Source organism: Miscanthus floridulus, chromosome 4, assembly GCF_019320115.1.
Source record: "Miscanthus floridulus cultivar M001 chromosome 4, ASM1932011v1, whole genome shotgun sequence".
NCBI classification, from domain to species: domain Eukaryota; kingdom Viridiplantae; phylum Streptophyta; class Magnoliopsida; order Poales; family Poaceae; genus Miscanthus; species Miscanthus floridulus.
In genome coordinates, this window is record NC_089583.1 from 16066151 (window position 1) to 16077939 (window position 11789).

At 43.6% G+C, this 11789-nt stretch overlaps 1 pseudogene; it reads left to right on the plus strand.

Annotated features, from left to right (window-relative positions):
- Nucleotides 1-2181: 2181 nt before the first annotated feature.
- On the plus strand, nt 2182-7136 carry LOC136548117 (protein Rf1, mitochondrial-like; annotated as a pseudogene).
- Nucleotides 7137-11789: the final 4653 nt, after the last annotated feature.

Consider the following 11789-nt stretch of genomic DNA (forward strand, 5'->3'; position numbering starts at 1 on the left):
ACCAGAGGGAGGAAATGGCAGTGCAGTATGCTGCCGGTTGCATCGTCACAGCATTGGGAACTCCAAAGATGTTAGCAGCAAGGCACAATGTTCTGCAAAGAGTGCTTCAAAGACAGGATCAGCTACTAAATCCAGGGTCACCAAATCCAGGGAAGACCTGAAGGCTTCCATGAAGAAAGTGGGACAGCCAAGCGCCGCAAACTTTGCTGTACAAACCTAAATCATGATGCATTCACTCCCATGCCATTTTTCATTTTAATTTATACCTCACATCACCAAAAAGATGGCCTCATGACCCGACAATAGTGTGTTTGTTGCTGGATTATTTTTCCATTGTCCTTGTAAGAACCTGGCTACCAGAGACCATGCGCTGTTCTGCATTGTAAATTTGTTAAGTTTTGTATGGGGTAACCAAGTCAGTCCTGTGAGAACCAAGAGGGCAGCTAGATGAGCAGTTGCCTGTTGGAGTGACATATTGTGTGGCGGCATTCACAGATCCTATGTATTGTATCTGAGCTGTAACTTATTGTGGGCATTGGCAAAGCGTTTCTGATTGTTGTCGCAAAATTTGATCAGGTCATGTTTCAATCAGGTATCCATATCCTTATGAATTGAAAACTGGGCTGTTTTTTTTTTTTTTTTCCCTGTCTGAAACTTGAAACAGTAAAACGTGTTAAAGGATCAGTACTTGCAGTGACTTTCTGAAGAGTACACAGGGGCTTCATCGGTCTTGTAAATGTAAAGATGACTACTTTGTTGAAGGACACTACGATATCTGCAGGTGTCAAAGGAAGCTTGCAAGTCACTCGAACTGGTCTAAGCTGTACAAGAACATTGAACTTGGAAACACAAGTTTTCAACGCAAAAAAAAAGGCGTGATTTCCGCACCTGATGTAGGTAGTGACCCAAGCTGCCATATTTTCTCCCATGTTAGCTATTCGAGAAGACATTCGAATGGCTTACCATGCATGCGCTCACTTTGGAGTTGGTATAACTGATACTAGTACTAGTGTTACATGCCAGAAACCACGTGGCGATGCGTCTAAAAATGCTCCATGTAGAGTGCGGTATGGAGGAAAGCCACACCAAAAAAGAGCAGAACAAGTTTAAAAAAAAAAAGAGCAGAACAAGGAGAACTCTGAAAGTGGAGTACGTTGCTAGAATAAATCATCACGGCAAAAAAAATTCTTTCAAAAAAAAAAGGCACCAAAATTAAGAAGCATTCTGAGCAGTACTACTCGGTTCCAAGAATATCAAAGCAAGCCAAGGAAAGCATATCAAAGGAGCAAGTAAATTAAAAACGAACGAAGGAAATAGTTACCGACAACTCTCAGACAGCAAGCCACTGTATACTCTCTGATTTATAAGCCACACGGCACTTTCGATTATGTTTTTCTAAATATTTATTTATGGATGAAATATTGTTAGTCATTCATACGGCCTGTGGTCGATTTAACTTCTATTTTGAATTGAGCACAAAAACGAGAGTGAGTGTTTTGCAGGATGTGATTAGCTATGTCAACATGAGAAAGCAGCATAAAGTTGAGGACTGCTTTAAGTGAAGCCTAAACTTCCATTGTGGTAATAAACGAAATATTAATCTATATATAATGTTAGAAGACAGTCAAATGTTTTACATTTCATCATGATGGCTTCTATCTCATTTTCTTCTCCCGTTCATTTTGAGCTTCTTGTTCAAATTTTAGTCTCCTCTCGGCTGTCAGTCTATTAGACCTGAGTATTTTTTGGGCCGGGCTGAAAAAATCCAAGTTATTTTGGGCTTAAAAAAGCCTGTCCATGACCATCCCATGGATGAGTCGGGTCGGCATTTTCTGGGCTGGGCCCGGGCTTGAGCAGGTTGCTCGTTGTTTTTTAGTTGAAAAGTTATACTTCGGCTGGACTTGGCTCGAGAAAATTTTTCTGGACAATTGGACCTCTGTAAGGCTCATGGACAGTCTAAAACTCGGTGAGCTCAGACCGAGCTCAATTTGCTCATGTCTACTGTCTATATGTATATATACAACCTCAAATTATTTGGCGCTCAAACTAATTTTCTTTTGTAAAGAGAAGAAACACCAGAGTTACTCGGTCAAACACTAGAGAAGAGGACATGCCACTCCCAAAGCCCCAAGCACGTGATCAGTCCTCTCCTCTAGCTCAGTTGCTCACGCGAATCACGCCCACCGTCAACCCGAGCCCACGCGCAGGCGCAGCGTTCCCCATTCCCAATCTCCCGCACCACCAGTACAGAGCGCGCCGCCGCCGCCGCCGCTCTGTGCCTGTGCCGACCGTCCCCATCCCCAGCGCGAGCGAGCTGCGAGCTGCATTTCCCAGCGAATCGGAGGCGTGAGGTTTGGATCGCACGGCCGGCGACGACCATGTCGAGCCGGGCGCCCCCCGCTTGGTTGAAGAAGCTGAAGCGAATCATTGGACAGCGCATCCGCTCGGGAAGTCTCAGCGCTGAGGCCGCGCGCCAACTCTGCGACGAGGTGCTCCCATCGATCCAAAGGCGTCCCCACAGCCGCGCGCCGGCGGAGGGCCGACCACCGCCCTTCCTGGGAGCTGGAGCGCTTCATCGGGAGTGTTTCCGCTCGGGAGACCTCGGCCCCGAGGATGCACTCGATCTGTTCGACGAGTTGCTTCCCCAAGCCAGGCCCGGCTCCGTTTATGCCCTCAACCAGCTTCTCACCACCGTCGCTAGCGCCCCGGTCTCCTCCACCGTTCGCGACGGCCTGCGCTCGCCATGTCCCTGTTCAATCGCATAGCCCGAGCGGGCGTCAAGAAGGTGGCTCCAAGCATAGTTACCTACACAATCGTCATCAGCTGCTGCTGCGATGCAGGATGCTTGAACCTCGGCTTCGCCGCATTGGGCCAAATCATCAAGACGAGATTGAGGCCACAAGCCAGGACCTTCACGCCTCTGCTCAGGACCCTCTGCGCCGAGAAGAGGACGCGTGATGCAATGAATATTGTGCTCTGACGGATGTTCTGAGCTCTGCTGCACCCCCGATGTCTTCTCCTACAACACTCTTCTCGTTGGGCTTTGTGATGAGAAGAAATGTGAAGAGGCTGTCGAGCTGATCCACATGATGGCTGAGGATGGAGGTGGCTGCCGACCTGATGTGGTGTCTTATAACACCGTAATCCATGGCTTCTTTAAAGAGGGTGAGGTGGGGAAAGCTTACACTCTGTTACGTGAAGTGCTTGATCGTGGAATCCCGCCAAATGTGGTGACTTGCAGCTCAATCATTGATGGCCTATGCAAGGTTCAAGCAATGGACAAGGCCGAGGAGATCCTTCAACAGATGTTTGACAAACATATTATGCCTAATTGCACTACATATACTAGTCTTCTCCATGGTTACCTCTCTTTGGGACAGTGGAAAGAGGCAGTCAGAATTCCCAAAGCAATGTCCAGATATGGGCAAGGGCAACGACCAAATGTTGTTACTTACAATATGCTGATCGACTGTCTTTGTAAATCTGGAGGGTGCGTAGAAGGTAGAGAGATTTTTAATTCTATGATTCAGAGCGGTGAAAACCCCAATGTCGCCACTTATAGAATTCTTCTCCATGGGTATGCTACCGAAGGAAATCTTGTTGAAATGAATAATATCATGGATTTGATGGTACAAAACGGAATGCAACCTGATCATCGTATCTTCAACATACAGATCTATGCATACAATAAATATGGAATGGTTGATAAGGTGAAAGGTCATAATATGGCTAGAGGGGGATGAATAGCCTATTTAAAAATCTACAAGATCACTAGAGCAATTTGATTAGTATGACAAATAGCGAAATGCAAACTTGCTCTAGCTCTACTAGGGTTGCAAGCCACATATCCAACAATTCTAGTTACTATAATTACTAGGCAGACAAATAGCTAAGTCACTACTCACTAAGAGCTCTCACACTTGCTACACTAAAGAGATCCACTAGATGATCTTAAGCTACAAAGCAAGCTCTCAATTCTAGCTATACTAAAGAGCTTGCTACAACTAGTTTGCGGGAATATAAACGAGTGAGTAGGGTGATTATACTGCTGCGTAGAGGAGTGAACTAATCACTAAGATGAGTACCAATTCAATCACCGAGAAAATACCAAAGGGCAAGAGACAACCAATTTTTCTCCCGAGGTTCACGTGCTTGCCGGCACGCTAGTCCCCGTTGTATCGACCAACACTTGGTGGTTCGGCGGTTAAGAGGTGTTGCACGAGCATCTTCCACACAATTGGACACCGCAAAAACCTACCCACAAGTGAGGTAACTCAATGACACGAGCAATCCACTAGAGTTACCTTTCGGCTCTCTGCCGGAAAAGGTACAAGACCCCTCACAATCACCGGAGCCGGCCATGAACAATCACCAACACGTGCCAAATCTTCTCCGCTGCTCCAACCCATCTAGGAGGCGGCAACCACCAAAAGTAACAACAACTCTGCAGCCACAATGATCTCCAAGTGCCAATAGATGTAATCACTCAAGCAAATACACTAGGAATCACTCTCAATCTCACTATGATGATAAATCAATGATGGAGATAAGTAAGAGGTGTTTGCTTAGGCTCACAAGGATATCAAGTATGTCAAAGTGCCAAGAGCGTCATCCCCAAGCTGGCCAAACACTATTTATAGACGCCCCAAAGGAATAGAGCCGTTAGGCTCTCACTCCATCTTTTCACGGGGCGACCGGACGCGTAGATGGGTGTGACCGGACGCAGACCCCAGCGTCCGGTCCACCATCTCCGTCCACGTGTCACTGCCTTCAAACCTCAGTCGTCTAGCTTCAACATTCAAGTTCCCGATCGCTCGTGCATTAAGTGACGACTGGACATGCTCCTCCAACGACCTGATGCCGCACGAGGCCGAGTCCGGTCAGTTCCAGTAAGCTCCCAGAGCATGATTTTTGTGACTGGATGCGTCCGGTCCCGCCAACCGCCAGCATCAATAAGTGATCGTACGCGTAGGTGGCAGCGTCTCGGCCAGTAGTGCCGCGCTGAATATAAATGACCGAACACGCCCGGGGTGAGACCGGTCACCCCGAGGCCAACGTCCGGGCGTGGATCTTCTCCTCTTTTTCTTTTTCTAAGTCCACAACCACTTCACTCTCGCTTCCAACTTGCTAACCACGAAGTGTAGAACTTGTGTACACGTGTGTTAGCATTTTTCAAAGCATTTTATAAGGGTCAAGGTTAGCACACTAGGTTTCTAAAGCATATGCAAGAATTATGTCACCTAGTGGCACTCGATAAACTTGATTGCGCTAACTATGCTTCTGCCGTGTCATTCGTACATGCATATTTGATGCCTCTTGTAAACATCATTATGCTTTCACGGTTTTATCAATAGTCTAAGTTACGAAAATGCTTTGTTATCTGCCCACCAAGACAACGAAACTCCTCCTTACCAACCCTGCATTATCATCCTTTTTTTGATTAAATCTTTTTGGGTTAATTAAAATTGGCAGTATTTCTCTTTCTTGTCCTTTTCTTTTTTCTAGGAAGAGGAAGAAGAAGCTCTAAGACAACTGAGGAAGAACTTGGTCGTCCAAGCAAAACCCATGCCAAGCTTCTACCAAGAGGGACCCCCACCAAAGGTTGAACTTAAGAAGGTAATGTATTTCGTTTTGTCTGCTACTGCTATGTTATTTTAATCAATTAACTTTTTTTTTTGCATTGTTCAATTGGTATTTACATTCTGAAGCAAATCTCTAGGTCTTCAATTAGTCCATAAGTTATTCTGCTGCACCAATTCCTTAGATTTTTTTTTCATAATTTATATTCATTGCTCCGGTGTTGTTCCATCATCTTTGTAGCTCCAGTTTTGTGCTTTTACTTTGTATATTGCTTTTCTTTGGGTGCCAAGACACTAAAGTCAAGGTTAGGGGGATCCTTATCCAATTTTGTTCCTTTGTGTTCCTGATTCTTTTAGATACCTCACATTAACATATAGTATCTTGATATTTTTGTGCAAGGAAAATATGCTTGAAACAACATGATTCCTTGGTTTCCAAATGCATGACATTATTGTCCTTGTGTCTGGCAATAATTTGAAATTTCAATTTTCTGGACACATAATTGTCTCTTTTCATTTGATTCTCACAAAACAAATGATTGCTGTTTTCATCATCAACTTGGTCAGCAGAAATGTAAAATTTTTCTCACTGAACAGACTTATAATGTTCCTACTCCAATACTGATATAAATCACCAAAATGAGCATAAGTTGTATATACACCAGAGGGAGGAAATGGCAGTGCAGTATGCTGCCGGTTGCATCGTCACAGCATTGGGAACTCCAAAGATGTTAGCAGCAAGGCACAATGTTCTCCAAAGAGTGCTTCAAAGACAGGATCAGCTACTAAATCCAGGGTCACCAAATCCAGGGAAGACCTGAAGGCTTCCATGAAGAAAGTGGGACAGCCAAGCGCCGCAAACTTTGCTGTACAAACCTAACTCATGAGGCATTCACTCCCATGCCATTTTTCATTTTAATTTATACCTCACATCACCAAAAAGATGGCCTCATGCCCCGACAATAGTGTGTTTGTTGCTGGATTATTTTTCCATTGTCCTTGTAAGAACCTGGCTACCAGAGACCATGCGCTGCTCTGCCTTGTAAATTTGTTGAAGTTTTGTATGGGGTAACCGAGTCAGTCCTGTGAGAACCAAGCGGGCAGCCGATGATGAGCTGTTGGAGTGACATATTGTTGTTGTGTGGCGGCATTCGCAGATCCTATGTATTGTATCTGAGCTGTAACTTATTGTGGGCTTTGGCAAAGCGTTTCTGATTGTTGTCACAAAATTTGATCAGGTCATGTTTCAATCAGGTATCCTTGTGAATTGGGAAACTGGGCTGTGTTTTTTCTGTTCGAAACTTGAATCAGTACTTGCTGTGACTTTCTGAAAAGTACACAGGGGCGTTGCCATTCTGCAAAGATGGCTAATGTGTTGAATTAGCGATACTTTGTGGCAACATTATTCAATTCTTTGAATACCAGTTAATCCATCAGAATCTACCACTATGATATCTACAGGTCTCAAATGCAGCTGCAATTCACTCGAACCAGTGTAAGCTGCAGAAGAACATTGAACTTGGAAACACAAGTTTTCAGCGTGGAAAAAAGGTGTGATTTGCGCACCTTGATGTAAGGTAGTGACCACCAAGTTTGCACGATTTGGTCGGCAAGATCTGACTTTGTGCAAATTGACTCTGTAAGCTGCCACATTTTTCTCCCGTCTTTCTACTGATGCGAGCTATTCGAGGAATGGATTACCATGCTTGCACGCTACCGACGACATGAGCAGCCTTGCATGTGCTCACTGTGGAGTTGGGACTATTGTCTATTGATGCTAGTGTTATATGCCAGAAACCACGGGGCGATGCGTCTAGAAGTGCTCCATGTAGAGTGCGGTACGGAGGAAAGCCACACCAAAACAGGGAGAACTCTGAAAGTGGAGTACATTGCTAGAACAAATCATCGCAGCAAAAAAAAAATTCTTTCAAAAAGAGGTACCAAAATTAAGAAGTACTCTGAGTTGCACTACTGGGAGAAACTTCCTAGTAACTGCGGATAGATTTAGTTTACAAGAGCTTGACGTCAGTAAAAGTGATCTTACTCTATCAGGTTCCAAGAAAAGTAAAGCAAGCCCAAAGGAGCAAGTAAAAATGAATGGAGAGAATAGTTACCGACAACTCAGAGACAGCAAGCCACTGCCAGTAAAAGGTTAACAAGCGAGTTAGGCCCTCGCCATTATGCTATCGTGCACGCTTGGTCGATGGTTATCCAGCCTTTGCCTCCAATTAGGCTGTGGTTTGACATTTGCTTCACCTGCCACGCGTGCGGCCGGTAAATTTGAAGCGCCTTTGCTTCTGAATGTACGTCTCCTCGATTAATCTAATCACGAAACTAATCATCCACGTGCACTGCCACAGCGGCACCAAATCTTTCTCCGTGCACGGTGATGTCTGCAACTTTGGGACTTTTAATTGGAGGTCTCTCTGGTACGGTAGATGTTCTAGAAGAACTCTTAAGGATAGTAGAGTTCTTGCAATGAGCCAATTGCATTCACTGAACACACTGACACACTCCTCCCTTATAACCACACCAGTGTCAGTGTCTCAGTGGCGCTGAAGCTGCACTCGTACTAGTGCCGTAGTGGTAGACTCTGGTGGATGGACAGGATGTTCGTAAGCTGAAGAAACTGAGCTGCTGGACTCCGTTGACACCATGTGTCCATCCTCCCTTTCAGCTTTGACATGAACACAAAAAGGCTACTTGCTTGCTCGCTACACCTACTGACCTACACGCACGGACCCATTTCCTTGTTGCTTCCCGGGAATATTTTGCGTACGACACAGCTAACTGAGGACGACAGTCAGTCACACACCCTGGTAGTCTTGGATGAATATCATCCATTGACAATTCAGGAGAGGCTTTCCGACAAAACGTACGTTCGTTCCCATGATCCCATCCCAAGTCAAGTTCCAAGGCAGAACGTCTCTCCATCTCTGCACTGCACACTCTCCACTAGTGCACATCACACACACCCATTAGTCCATACATCGTGCTGTGTCCTGTGTGTACAAATGCATACACGACACGTTCATGTGTATATATAAATATGCAACTGATGGAAAGAATGTGTGGCCAGCTGATGGTTATCATAGGCACGTAGCAACAAGCTTCAGGGAAGCTCTCCCTCTTACTGAGCGAGTGAGCGTTTCAGTAGAATCGGATCATGAGGCAGCTCGTCGCAGCAGTTGCCATCCTGCTCATCTTCCTCGGCTCCGGCGCCGTGACAACGTCGGTGGTGGCGTGGTCGGCGCCGGTGGCGAGTAAAGGAGGCTCAGGCTCGGCGGTGGCGCAATATGAGACGACGGCGCCAGCGACAGCCGACAGCTCAGCTCGGCCGTCCGGCTGCACCAACGGGAGCGGACCAGGCGGCTACTGCCACCCTCCCTCGGAGCATTGACCATTGTTCAGCCGTTCAGGTGTCGTTGGCATCGGGGAATAATACGCACATACTAGCGCTTAATGCTTATGGCATCCGTTCAAAATTATATGTCGCTTTGACCATTATTCATTAGCGTTCAATGCTTATGGTCACTTATTTATCAATGTATGATATGATCACGTATGTACTGTCCATATGGAGTCTAGGGGAAGTGTTAGTAGAGCCAAAACCAGTCACCTATCAGTACCAGTACCACGTGTTCACCAAGATTTCTGATGTGATACTCTATTGCCTCCAGGTACTCTGATTTATGAGGCACACCGCACCTTTAATTATGTTCTTTTTAAAATGCTTATTTATGAATGAAATATTGTTATTCTCACCGTGGGGTTGATTTAGTTTCTAATTTGAAATGAGCATAAAAATGAGAGTGAGCTTTTTGCAGGATATGACTATAAATAAATATGAGCACCAAATCAACATGTGAAGAACCAGAAAGTCGAGGACTGCTTTAACTGAAGCCTAAACTTCCACTGTCGTAATAAATGAAATGTTAATCTATATAATAATATAAATATTAATTAACAGACAGTCAAATGGTTGGCTTCTATCTCATTTTCTTCTCCAGTTCAATTTGAGCTTCTTGTTGAAATTTTAGCCTCCGTTCAGTATTTCCTCATTTTCTATTAGACCTAAGCTTTTTTTGGGCCGGGCCGAAAAAAAGCCCGGTTATATTGGACCGAAAAAGCCTACCCACAACCATGCCATGGCGAGTCGGGCCGGCATTTTATGAGCCAGGCCCGGGCCTAGGTGGGCTGCCCGTTGTTTTTTAGTTGGAAAATAAATACTCCCTCCGTCTCAAAGTAATTGATGTTTTAGATTTGCTCTAAGTCAAACTATTTTAAGTTTGACTAAATTTATAGGAAAGAACATCAATGTTTATGACACCGAATACGTAGAATATAAAAAAATATTTCATGATAAATCGAATAATACTTATTTGATATCATAAACATTAGAACATGTTTGTTGAAATTTGGTCAAATTTGAAATAGTTTGACTTAGAATAAACTAAAACATCACTTATTTTATGATGGAGGGAGTACTTCGAGTAGGAACCGTCCGAAAAAAAATTATCTACAAACTAATTTTCTTTTGTACAAGAAAAAAAGATGTGGATAGGGTGCGACCCGTCGTGCACTGGGGTAACGCGCAACCCCAAGCCGGCGTGCGCGACCCAACCGTGAGCCCCACGTGCTAAGAGGGGTTCCACCTCCTAAACTTTAGTAGTTATCCCATCGAATGTTTAGACAGATGCATAGAGTATTAAATATAGACTATTTACGAAACTAAATGCATAGTTTGCAACTAATTTGTGAGACGAATCTTTTAAACCTAATTAGTCCATGATTTGACAATGTGGTGCTACAGTAAACATACGCTAATGATGGATTAATCAGGCTTAATAAATTCGCCTCGCGGATTACTGATGGATTCTATAATTTATTTTTTTATTAGTATCCAAACACTCTATACAATATCCCTATTTAACACCTCCTAAACTTTTGTCATCGGAACAAGCACCCTAAGACTCACTCCACATGCAAGATGGCAGTGAATGCGCCGGACCAGTTCTGCTCCCCTGATATTACGCTGACGCAATTCAAAAAATCAAACATTTTTTTAAAAGGCAGGCCTGGTTTAGATCACCTCCAAATTTCAAGTTTTTTCACTCTCTCTCCATCACATCAATTTTTGGACGCATACATGGAGTATTAAATGTAGGTAAAAAAATAACTAATTACACAGTTTGGTTGTAAATCACGAGACGAATCTTTTGAGCCTAGTTAATCCATGATCGGACAAAGTTTGCAAAATACAAACGAAACATGCTACAGTGTCCAGATTGCAAAAATTTGCAATCTAAACAAGGCTGCAGTAACTTTAGAGCGTTGTTTCCGTTTTCAATTCCGTCGACACATATGTGTTTTACATGATGAGACGAACAAAACTAGACCTCACTTACATATATTTCAAAGAATTTTATTTTAGTAGCAATTTATGTGTAAATGTGCTAAGAGATTTAACAAAGAGTTACCACTAATTACTAGTATAATGCTCGTGCTAACGTCACGGCTTCATTTCAGAGATGTACCTAAAAATAATTAAACAACGATACTTTTTTCCATACACGCAATTGTATATGACCATGTATATAATTTAGAAAGCATAACAAGGCATAATAAGTCATATCTCGCCTCAACCATCTACCTTATGATTTGCTTAAGTAGGTCTTGGAGTTGTACAGTAGCATCTAGAAAAAATTATAAAATTAAAATAAAGCATAATAAAACTAATAAATCATAAAACTAACGTCATGGTCCCTTTTCAGCCTTAAGGTAGCCTTCGTATTCAGGATAGGTACAAGTACAACCAAGAAATTCCGGCAATTCACTGAGCATTTTTTTACAAGCATTGACGACAAGCATTTGGTATAGAGTCTGGAGATGCAACAAATTAACCCAATATATTCCAAATAAGAAAAAAAAAGCATTTGATTCTCTTTGTCGATATCTATGCCATACTCCCTCCACCACTAATCTCCACAATCACATTAGTGCCATACTCCCTCCGCCACTAAAGCATATCAATCCACATTTGCTTTGCTTTGTCGATATCAAATTTTCTTGCTTTTAGAAATCTCCAGAGCATATTTAGCTGGATTTATATAGCTCAGCATCATATGATAGTCATCATGTCTTGCAGGCAACAACTCATCAAAGAGTAGTGCTTGTCTAAATGCTTCAACGGCTCCTCTAGATCACGTG